This window comes from Orbicella franksi, chromosome 1, assembly GCF_964199315.1.
Source record: "Orbicella franksi chromosome 1, jaOrbFran1.1, whole genome shotgun sequence".
Taxonomy (NCBI): Eukaryota; Metazoa; Cnidaria; class Anthozoa; order Scleractinia; family Merulinidae; genus Orbicella; species Orbicella franksi.
Window position 1 is genome coordinate 27,628,090 of NC_138145.1, and position 12,694 is coordinate 27,640,783.

At 38.8% G+C, this 12,694-nt stretch overlaps 1 long non-coding RNA gene across 2 annotated transcripts; it reads left to right on the forward strand.

The window, feature by feature from the left end:
- Positions 1–2,844: 2,844 nt before the first annotated feature.
- On the forward strand, positions 2,845–12,337 carry LOC145500671 (uncharacterized). 2 transcript variants are annotated; one of them, XR_014051133.1, is made up of 4 exons: positions 2,845–3,430; positions 3,523–3,644; positions 10,599–10,673; positions 11,458–12,337. It is a non-coding gene; the product is annotated as an uncharacterized LOC145500671 (long non-coding RNA). The 2 variants fall into 2 exon arrangements; XR_014051135.1 differs by having other exon boundaries at positions 3,523–3,605.
- The last annotated feature ends 357 nt before the right edge of the window (positions 12,338–12,694 follow it).

The following is a 12,694-nucleotide window of genomic DNA, read 5'->3' on the forward strand; positions in this document are numbered from 1 at the left end:
TGTTGAGAAAGACCAAACTATACAGATCACGTGGGTTAACGATAATTGCAATCTACGATGTTTCGAATGTCTCGGACTGTCCGAGGAGCTAGGCATGTTTTTTAATGTATTGTGCATGGATGCTGCCGAGAAACAACATGAACGTACTACAGTCATTGAACGCTGAACTGACAGTTTTGGAATTGAAGTCCTTTTAAGGCATTCAGCTGGTTATGTTAAGAAATTAAAGGTTACAACAAATCTTCGATTCCCAACTAATATGTACATTTTAGATACATTTTATTTAAATAACCATTCCAAGAGCATTAGAATTAAGTCCCTCATTTGCTTCCTTTCTTGTGATAAAAAAGTAAAGAGAATTAACCTAAATTGATCTGTAAACTGCTGAATGCAGACAATGCGAAGTTTCTTTATTTGTCTTGAGCACAAATTAGACTAAATTCAGTGGTTTGCAATTGCTGAAACAATAAAATGAAAGATATGGAAATCCTGTCACAGTGATTCTTTACATTGAACTGACAAAATTGCCTCTAAATTGAAGTCAACGTAAAAATTATGCTATACATTCAGGTAGAAAACACCAAGAGGTCATATCAGGAGTCACAATCGGGTCCCCGATTATGGCTCCTGGTCATATTCATGTTTGTCTATTGTAGCACGAGATGAGGACCATCGCGCGTCCAATCTCGAAAGTCGAAATAAATAAACGACTGTTCTTTTTGTTCTGTTTTCTTTCAAAACAGCATATGACATTATTTCGCTTTTTACAGGACATAATTTTTTGGCAACGTAAACCGAGTGGTTTTGCTTTCTTGTGTTTTCAAAAAATATAGATAGGAAAGTTAGTTCAAGGAAGGAGAACTTGCGATGATGTGTAAGTGAGCCACTGGCGATTGTTTCCACACCCTTTGCGAGTTCTCTTATAAACTTTCAGGAATTTCTCAGTTTAACTCCATACAGATACGGAATGTTTAATTTCTCAGAAGTTTGGACGAACTTGAAAAAGCTGTGAAAACACTCTACCTGGCGGCTTCTGTGCACAAATTTGATACTAGATCTGTACTAATTGACAATTAGATTATGAGCTCGAGATTTCTATCAACAGAATAGATAGTAGCGTAACCCGGCAGTCAGAGAACGGCATTCGTGATAGAACGCTAGTAGATTTGTTATACTAAAACAATAAATAGTGAGTAGCATAGCCAATAAGACAATGACATTCATGATAGAATGTTAGTCAGAGTTATAGTAAAACTCGATAGAAACACAAAAGATCTGTAGTTAAGAATGCAATGCCCTACCATATTTCTCATATTTCTACTCTACTCTACTCTACTCTACTCTACTCTACTCTACTCTACTCTACTCTACTCTACTCTACTCTACTCTACTCTACTCTACTCTACTCTACTCTACTCTGCTCTACGCTACGCTACTCTACTCTACGCTACTCTACGCTACTCTACTCTACTCTACTCTACTCTACTCTACTCTACTCTACTCTACTCTACTCTACTCTACTCTACTCTACTCTACTCTGCTCTACGCTACGCTACTCTACTCTACGCTACTCTACTCTACTCTACTCTACTCTACTCTACTCTACTCTACTCTACTCTACTCTACTCTACTCTACTCTACTCTACTCTACTCTACTCTACTCTACTCTACTCTACTCTGCTCTACTCTACTCTACTCTACTCTACTCTACTCTACTCTACTCTACTCTACTCTACTCTACTCTACTCTACTCTGCTCTACGCTACGCTACTCTACTCTACGCTACGCTACTCTACTCTACTCTACTCTACTCTACTCTACTCTACTCTACTCTACTCTACTCTACTCTACTCTACTCTACTCTACTCTACTCTACTCTACTCTACTCTACTCTGCTCTACGCTACGCTACTCTACTCTACGCTACTCTACTCTACTCTACTCTACTCTACTCTACTCTACTCTACTCTACTCTACTCTACTCTACTCTACTCTACTCTACTCTACTCTACTCTACTCTACTCTACTCTACGTTACGCTATGAAGAGTGAAGAGCAAACTTGATTGTTACTTCTTGAAAACTTTGCTCAAATGAAATACACTGAAGAGTTTTCTTTCAACCTGTGTCGGAAGAAAAGTGCTTGACAAGTTGGGCAGAAAATCTTCCAATGAACAATGAAATGGCGTCACACATTTCAACTCAATACAAAACCTTGTATGGCCATTTTTTTCAGTAACAATACACTAAGTTGGTTTACCCAATAGCACGTGTAAAGGCTTCTTTACTGATCAGAACCACATCTGGAAGAGACTAAGTATTCGCATGTGGCTTACCACACTGTGTGCTGAACGCTCAAAGTATAAGAGATCGTTTTTGTTTACTCTATCATTGCAGCTCTGTTTAGTTTTATTATCGTTTCTATCGTTTCATTGTTCGTGCCCTTTAATCATTAATCAGAGCGTTTTATATCATGTGATTTAGCTATCAATTTACTTTAAAAGCCAGTCGCTTACATAACCCACGCAGTCATCTCAGTATCGGGGTCATCCGAGTGTTTAGGAGTCAGGAGTTTGAGTTATTTTCTTGGAGTCTATGTGTTTACCTCGCTAACGCAGGATCAGACGTGAGTTTCTATTGTACATATTGATCGCTTTTTTGCTTTTTATGATTTCTATTTTCGCTTGTTACTTATTTAGGTTCGTTTCTGATTACGCAATCAAATTTGCCTTGTAGTTTTCACCGCACGTGTACGATAGCTGATTCATTAAAGTAATTTAAAAATCAAGTTTTGTACGCTGTGGTTGACGCTTACCGTTCCCCATGTACTTGGGTACGCGACACACTGAGAATCTTAAAATCATGCAAAGATGAGGTGAAATGTTACAGAGAAGACGCTCGAAGTGTAATTGGCTGTTTCTGAGAAGATCGCGGGAAAACGCAATTGGGGAGCAGAGCAGAAAAACAAGTTCTCCAATAGTAGTCTTAGAATCAGAAGATTCCCAGAAAATTTTCTTTAAGAGCTAAAATCGATAGTAAATGTAAGCTGTGAGGGCTTTAAATTGTTTTAGCGTGGCTGGAGGTGGAGGGAAGGTGGAGGGTGCGTACATAGTAAGTTGAGACTAACCATGGTGCGTATTACCGGGGGTAGGATTTTTGTGTCAATGCTTCGAGGAAATAATTCCGGGAAGGGTTTATTACCTTTGAAATACACTCTATTCTATCATTTCGTAGGTAAACCTGCGATGAGTAAAAATTTCTGCGCTTTTATTTTCACTAGAGAGTAATTTTACTTTGAGTGCGGAAAAATTTGCCTGAAAGATTTCTTTCAAGAACTCGCGTGGGTGACTCGCGAGTGACATAAAACTTCCCAGCGTGCTTCGCAACGACAGATCCGCCATGTTGTGAAAAAGCCGTCAAACTTGAACTGCAGGTAAGGATACACCTGAAGGTGTTTTTCTGTTCTCACTCCTCGTTTTTAAGGGCGAGTTCCAATTTATAATTGTGCAAATTTGTTATACTTAGGTGAAGCATGTTGCTGAATATCTTAAAAGCTGGAGAGAGCTCTGTGTTGCCGGGCGCCGTCAACTTGATCAGAGCTGAGCGAGGTGAGAAGACTTGTCGTATATTTAGAGGAGTTGACGAAGGTAAACTGTGTTTCATCCCAGTTTTTATTCCGTCCAAGTATAATTATGGAATTTTCTTAGGTTTGTCTTGTATGAAAATGTCAGAAGTGTACGTTGTGGCCGTAATTTGGGGTCTCTGTAAAGTGAGGACTGGATGGCGGCGGATGGCGGATGGCAAAATGCGGATGATAATTTTAAAATATGCGGATGATAAAATGCGGATAAAATGAGGATGATAAAATGCGGATGGTAAAATGCGGATGACAAAATGCGGATGGTAAAATGCGGATGATAAAATGATGATGACAAAATGCGGATGGTAAAATGCGGATGAAAAAATGCGGATTTATCTTCAGCATTAATGCGGAAGATAAAACGCGGATGACAAAAAATTATGTGGATGACCAAATGCGGATAATAAAATGCAGATGATAAAATGAGGGTGTTAAATAGCGGATGACAAAATCCATAGGGGAGGAAATTAACTACAATCACAGTGGCAATAAATTAAAGTAGACTTTATTTGAGGACGGTGCCTACTTTTGTTAGTGCGCATACGTTCTGCACATTACGCAAGGCATGGTTTAAGCGCCACACGCGCGCTGGGGTTGACATTGACGCAATCAACTACGTTACCAAGTATACGACTAAAATAAAAGAAAAATTTCCCTAGAGACCAAATCAAGTTTAATGAACCTGTACTTAAACCAGGAACACCAGAATAGCGGCATACACCCTGCAAGCAGAGCCTTTTCTTATGGTACATATGCTTTGTACCGAGAAGAGACTCTGCACAAATCATGTCAAGCTCTTATTGAGCATGCTCAGCACGTTGCTAAGATACAGTTTTGAACCCAGGCTGGATCGCCCTTCATGTAAAATGTAAACAGTAAGATACAGTGAAACCTCTATCAAGCGGACACCCTCTAGACCTTCTCAAGTGTCTGCTTAATAGAGGGTCTCCACTTAATAAAGGTTTATAACAATTGCACAATGTTTGTTAACAATTAACATTCAACGGTTCCTCTGTACTGTTATAAAGTTCAAGGTTGTTAATGAAGCTACCCAGAGTTCAAGTTAATCGTCAGTGAAAAATTTTACGAAACTCAAAACGTACTGCAAATTTGTTCTTTCTCATGATGGGTTCTGGCATGAAACGTGTCATTTTATTTTAGTCTCAATTCCAGTGGGTTAAAATGGCAGAAGAACTTATTTTTACAAGCAAATTCATAACGTTCAGAGCAGTTTGTTCAGTCCGGATGATAGTCTGCTCAAGCTCTTGATTTTAGTCACCGGGGTGGCGACTTCCCCTTCAATTTAGTCGCCAGCTCCAAAATTCTAGTCGCCATGGTGACTAAAATGGTTCCAACTAGGAGGGTTGGTTAACACCATAATTTTGCTTGATTGAAATGAAAAATAGTTTCAGTCGAGTGAAAAGGTGTTTGTTTGAATGAAAAACTATTTTCCGTCAAAATCCAGGAACACGGAAAGTTTTTTGATTACTTGCTAATCAATTTCTTTTTAATAGCATTTAATAATTCTTTTCATTTTGCGCTTTTCAGGCTACTAGAAAATGTGTGTGTGTTTTGCCAAAGTTCAATTTTGGCCACAGGAATTTAGCTACCGGTGAGGGCTTAGTTTTTGCACCAGAAATATGCGGCTTTTTTTTGTGTGCAGTTTCTACAGCTTTGATACATTTACGTGTACTTCAAGTGTGGTTAAATAATACTGTGAAACTGGTAACTGCTTGCAAAGAATCGCTGAAATTTTAAGAAATTAACGTGACGTTTTCATAGTGAAAACAGCTATTTTTTAGCCATGGAAAGAAATTTGATTGAAGCAGATTTTGATCATATGCTAGGTATATAAACCATTTTTGAACTGTAAATGTGCGCCTTGCAATCAACGAAACAAAACTATAATTATTTTGTAATTCCCATCAAGCTTCATCTAGACACTAGATTACCCACACCATGTGCCTAAAATTTACTTTTCATTTCAAAAGATTTTGCTAATCAAACATTTAGTAGGCAGATGGCTTGCCTGGGCTCTTGCCCATGGAACTGCTTGCCCGAGAGGAAAATGTACTTGTCCTGGACAAGCAGCCCGGTTTTTTTTTTTATAAGCCCTGTCTACTTATGTAAAGAATGTAGATTTTAATTTAACCCACTGGAAACAAACCCCGCTACCACTCCCAAAAATTTATGTTTAACTTAGTCTTCCACATGGGAGAGAATAGAGGCAAGAAACAAGGGCATAGAAGGTTTAATAGAAACCTTCGAAGATATGTCATTGCGACATCTTTATAATGAAAACGGATCATATTTTTGTTTGAAGGGATAAACCTTCTCTTAGTCTCAGCGAACATTGTCTTCACAATTTTGCTTCTTTTTCTTTTTGGAGACCAGTGTGCATGGCTTTTCACAATTTTTGAATCAATTTTATACAAAAAAGTGGAGTTCATGAATAACAGTCATAATAAAGGTAAAGTCTGCATACTGGCCAACTGGCCCATCAGGCTGGAGCTTATCTCTGTTTCTGTAGCATGAAGTGACTAGGAATATTTCTACTCCCCCCTGGATGGGATGCTAGTCCATCCCAGGGTTACCCCCAGCATTAAATTCACCGCTACCCATTTGTATACCTGGGTGGAGAGAGGCACTGTGAGAGTTATGTTTCTTGCCCAAGAACACAACACAATGACCCCGGCCAGGGCTTTAATCCGGACTGCTTAATGAGGATTCAAGTGCACTAACCATGAGGCCACCGTGCTTCCGAGTGCATGGCAGTATCGTGATAATTTTGATGCTCTTCCAGGGCAAAAAAACCCTTAAATTCCAGCTTGCCCTTTGGACAAGCAGCTCCCAAATTTTGCTTGCCCTGGTCAAGCTAAGTTAATTTTTGTGTTATTTAGTGGCAGACAACTTGCCCTGGCCCTTGCCCATCAATCAATCAATTAATCAATCAACTTTACGTAGAGAGGGTGACACATGAATAAAGAAGTATAAACTGATAAACTAGTGGCCCTCTGTGCTAAAAAATTATAAAATAACTAAGTATAGTACAAAGTATGAACAAGTGAGGCAGAAAAGTGAGAATGAAAATTTACTTGTCCGGCAGGAAAATCTACTATTCCCTACTACTTTCTATGCATCAGCTGTCCCACGGTAGGGCATTCGTTCGCCACCTGGTGATGGGGTGATGAGTGGACTTGGAATTGACAGAGCCATAACCATAAACAGAGTAAGTCAGGCTAATCACAGTTAAGTCTGCACTTTTGTTGACCTGAATATAACTCAGGTTAGCCTGAATAATGCTCCTGTTAATTGGTTGGCTTGTTTACAGTTACCTCTCAATGATGAAAATGGCAGTACAATTCAGTTAAAAAGTCTACAGTCTGCAGTCTACATTTAGCTCCTGATCTGTAGTCTGCATTTTACCCTTAGTCTCCATTTTACCCCTGGTCTGCAGTCTGCATTTTACACTGACCAAATTTGAGAGGTTGAGGGGGCAGGACAGTGGTGGTAGTGGTGGTTGATGGAGGACAGGGTGAGGATATGGGGAAGGGGAGATTAGCATTTACCAAACCAGGGGAAGTGCATTTTGCACATTCTGATTGGCTACTCAAACTGTTTATTGATCTCCCAGCTCTAAAGAGCCGTACAAGCAGAAATGGTTTCTTGATTTCCCATATTAACAGAAGAAGAAATTTCAGCAGTCTATAAAGTAGCTATCCCTACTGACACAAAGAAAGCTACAAAATTTGACTTGGCAGTACAGCTGAACCTTGCTATTTCAAACTCTCAGGGGAAACGGAAAATAGTTCGAAAAAGCGAGAGTTCAAAATAGACAATAGAAATGACTGAAGAGCAAATCCAAGGGAAATGGTTTTGGTTTGAAATAACAGGAAATCGAAATAACTGAGTTTGAACTAACAGGCTCCAACTGTAAATTTCAAGAACAGCTCGTTATTCATAGCCATTAAGTAACATGAAGGTACAGCTTGTTTTTGACATCTATAGTCTTGACAATTAATAGCACACAGCTTTTTTGGCATCTATAGACTTGGCACTGAATAGTGCACAGCTTGTTTTTGACATCTACAGCCTGATAGGCTTTTTTTAGCATCTTATTTTGCTAGTGTCAGAGCCCTCAGTTCATGCAACTCGAACTTGACAACAAGTAACAGGCTTAAAACGTTTCAGTCACGCAGAAAAATCTAAAGATGACAATAAGTGGATTGAAAACTAACTCATGTACATTTTCTGCGAATAAGCAAGCAGGCACATAACTCACAAAAATTGTTGGGTCTATGATCAATATCTCACTGTATATTATATACCACCATGGGTCAGATCCAAGCCTGCGAACGTACACATATTTCCAGCTGTCACTTGGTTCTGCCAAAAAATAACGTCTGCGAACCTGAGCCTGGAAATGATTTCTGTGACGTAATGACTTTTGTTTCTCCTTGGCCAATCAGATTCCATGATAGAATGAAACTCGAGTGCTCCTCGCAGGAAATACCTCGCGCAGTAGTTCTGGGGTTATTTGAGCTAAACAGTGATTGGCTTAGAATTCCTACCTCACAGAAATTGTTTCTTGGCTTGGGTTCGCAGATCTTATTCTTCGGCGGAACCAAGTGACAGCCTGAAATAGGTCTGCGTTCGCACGCTAGTCAGATTCAGGCATCAGGCCAGATCGAATTGCATTCGGAGTGCTATGGAAGTGAAATGCTTACATTCTTTTTACTCAGTTTGCATTACTTTTGTTTTCAGCATGAGAGTAGCCTGTGTGCAAGATAGCTTGAGAGCATAGTCTAAACTTCGAAGCTACAGTATACGCGAATTACCCAGAACTTATTCTCGCTGACCTTGTTTTCGATTCCTCTCCCCGATATCAGTATTATCTCACTCCACGAAATAATAGCAACAAACGACATGGATTTCAAAACTGTGTGACAATCTGTTTTAGGAAACCCTTTTGATTTAGGGTTGCAACTACTGAGGTCCCAAAAAACTAAATGGAACCATAACTTACACAAGTAAAATCTAGGGATTACAATCAGCTGATTAAAAACCATCATGTAATGCACACTTTCTGAGTGTGAGCAAACAGGAATAAATTACAAAAATTAATTGCCAAGAAGGGTCAAATTTTATTCATAAAATTAACGGAAGTAAAAGGTATCCTGTCTACTTGATCTAGCGTTATGCTTGCATTTAACCTGAGTATCAGGCCTTTCTTAGCGGGTAGCGGGTAGATGGAAATTGCAGATGAAGGCCTGACACAAACGTTTTAATTGGCTTACGTTGAACATCCAAAATCTGGATGTTACGCCGATTGGATAATACACAATGCAACATAACATCAAACTACCGGAAGTGAAAGCGTTTCAATTGGTGGTAAATTCTTTTCTGTTGAGATATTTATCAGGCTTGTTATTTCATCGTCAAGCTCAGAGTATTGGTCAGAAAACAGAGCTCTCTTTGTTGAAAGTCTTTGCTGAGCTCCTTCAGCTTTATTTTCACAAGTGCTTTCTTTTGCCGCTTCACCTTTGGAGTCACTTCAGTTAGGGATCGCTGGCTTCGAACAGGAATTGAACCCTTAGGACTGACTCTCGGAGGAGTTCGTGGAGTGCTTTCCTTCACCTCGTCGAGTGCCCTACCACCCGCCAATGCCTCCCATAACTCCATGAACATTCTGTAGCAATTCACTATTTTCCTGGTGAATTTTTGCGAACAGGCCTTTTGCCATCTTCACTATCTTGAATGACAGCAATTCTCAACTCGAGAAATAATTCCACGAGAATGACAGGTTTTTCACACAAAACATCAGAAAACTCTTTGTTTGAAGTTTCAGAAAACAGCGGTACTGTGGAGACACACTTTCCATACTCTGTGTGAAAATTTTTTAAGGCAAATTGTGCAAATATTCTCAGAAACCATTACAAACATGGATGAAACTGGAATTCAAATTCTCGCCGTTGTGATCTGTGATGCATGCAAAGTAAACATGACAGCCGGAAGTGATTGTAATTGGTTAATACGTACACTGACGCTTGTCACGCTATAAGGAGGTGGAATACTGCAATAAAAATTCTTGTGTCAGGCTTTTCTTTGCTGGGTGTTTCCTCCTCCTACCCCGCGAATGAGAAAAGCCTGATACTCAGGCTAGCTTGCATTACACTTGTTTGGTTTGGCAGTGTTTTCTTTGCACTAAACAAGTGAAAGGAGGCAGGCCAGGCTGGGGCCTTTGATTAGCTGTTCGAACAGATACCTGTTGGTGTGTGTTTTTGTGTGAGAGGTCCTAATTGTATTTTTACAAAGATATTAGAAATCTAAGATTTACAGTTGAGGATTTGATGTAATATATCAAATATGAAAGACCGTGTTTGAACACGTTTCCAAACACCGAGAAGAGAGTTGATAATAGGATGTGCAGTGGAGTAGTTTTTGACAAACTTTGAGGTGTCTAGAAATGGGGTCAAACACTGTCTTGAATTTTTGATAAATTTTCTCAATCGAAACTAAACCTAAGATGGAAACTGAGAAATAAAATTGTAAAAATCTACCCTAATTAAGATCAGATATCCAAACACCATCATGGTCGTGACTTCCTTCGTCTAAACTTGGTGAATTATTAATAAGTATGAGAATGTTTATTTAAGAATAAACTTGCATCGTGACCATGTCAACATGACCAAACTGGTCAACGTGGCCAGTCAAGTCACCATTCTGGCCAGACATTATCTGTTAACCGGCTGTTATTTTGAGCCCTTTTTATAGGCTTGATACTGAATAGTGCCCAGCTTGTTTTCATTATCTCTAGGCCTGACACTTAATAGCAACACCAATTTAGTGCAAAGGCTTTTTTAGATATCCATTATAGGATTGGCACTGAATAGCACACAGATTGGCTTGTAGGCATGGTACTGAGTTGTGGTATTTAATTTTTTTTTTCATTTTATTTCAGATCCCATTAGGGAAAACACCAGTCTGTCTGCTGTGAAATTTGAACAGAAAAAGCTTAATGATGGCAGTCGCTCAGGTGTGGAAATCTTTTTTATTTTTGTGTGGGATTTCCCACGCTTTGTCAGCGCCAGCGATATTTACTTCTTTATTTGTGTACAAGAGCAAAGTGTTTGTCACATGGTTTCTACTTGTTCCACTAGCAAGAGAGAGGACCCTGGGAACTAGTGTTTTTGTGCGGCAGTCATTAGTGTGATTACTCTTTTCGGCTTTTGTATTTTTGTCTGCAGCTTCAGTATCTTATAACCAGGACTTTACGGCATCTTAACTTGACATTCATCACTACAACCTGACTAAATGTATAAATATTCACTGTAAAGCTACAATTTCTCAGATTTATTCATAGTGCATCAACTTTTATTTGACTGAAATCCCTCACAAGTTCGCATTGCGGACCTATTTTGATATTAGATACATGCAGTGCTAAGTCTACAATATTTGACATTTGTTGAGTTATTTTCTCAGCTACCAAGTGTGCAACTAGCTTGAGACTTTTGGCTGAGCCTTCTACAGTAGGATGTTTTTTTTTTTTTTGCCTCATGCTTAAGGCACACTCCATCTTCAGGAATTAATCACATAATAATATTATTAATATTATTAATATTACTTAATATTAATGTTAAGTCTTCAGTTCACCATCTAAAAGACAGCTATAGGATGTAATATTTTATTGTGCAGGACATGGTCTGTTCATAGTTGCATACTGAGGGAGTAAGAAAGACTAAACAGAAAATTTGTGTACATCAAAATTGTGTCCAGCAAGCAAATGTTATCTAAATTTTTATATTTCTTCTTTTGAACAGCTGAAGACAAAATACCTCAGGACAAGACAAGATGAGGATATTATTCACTAGCGTATTCTAGATTGATGATTTTATTGCAATCCATGACTAGGTAAACAATTGTGTTCTTATGCAATGACCAAATCAAAACATAACCTGGTTGCTTAATGAGAATCCCCGGCCAATGGCATCCCTACAGGGTACCCCAAAGTCATCAAAAATAGGATCATCAAATTCTAGGGTGTACCACTTTTTTCCTTTCTTAAATAGTGCACCATTATTATAGGTTACCACAGGTCAGGATCTGAAATAGTCAGGGAAATTCTAATTTTCAAGATCAGGGGAAATTCAGGAAATAAATGGAGAAAATGGGCAAAATGGTTTCCTTCAGTATACCTGGAACAATAACAGCTAGACCAAACTACTGGACTAACTCCATTCAGTGTAAAACCTACATGTATAGTACAAGGTACTTTCAACACTTTCCAGGACTGGAAAGTCCTGGAAAAAGGCTACTGGTCCTGGAAAGTTCTGGAAATCTGTTTAACTCAAGTAAAAGATATATAAGGAGAATTAACATTGAGATCTTGGGAGTGAAAGGGTTAATGTGAATTTTAGAGTCCTGGAAAAATCAATCTGAGTTCTGGAAAAGTTCTGGAAAAGTCCTGGAAATTTGTTTCTGAAAAAGGGTACGAGCCCTGTTCTGCTCGGGTTTTCAAAGAATCAGTCCTTTCACACTAGACAAACTACTCTTTGTAGGTCACACAAACACAGGGACCATCACATCCGTGGGGCACACAGAATTTAGTTTGACTTGAATGAAATAAAATAGCAGAAGAAAACATGAAAGAAAAGTAAGTTATCAAATTGTACAGAAACAGGCCTGAACTTTAATCCAAGAAAAGGATTGTATTCTGTTTGGTTGTATTCTGTGTTGTTACTGTATTTTCTCCTTGAAACCTCTGCGGGAGTTCCCGATTTTTGTCCGCACATGCATGAATGGGAAGCTTTTTGGAAGAAGAGCTTAATAGTTTTTGCCTCACCTCAGACTTGAGGCTGGCAGGTGAAACTGCAATTTGTAGTTGAGAAAGGAAATTTGGAAAGACTTCTTTATAAGAATGGAGATTAAATAACATCAATACTTCCAACTCAAATTTTTGGGATTGATCAAAACAACCAGATGATCTGTATTTATCATTGTCACCACCAGGAAATTCTGTACTTTTTAACACAATTGGGATGTCTTTGAAATATATGC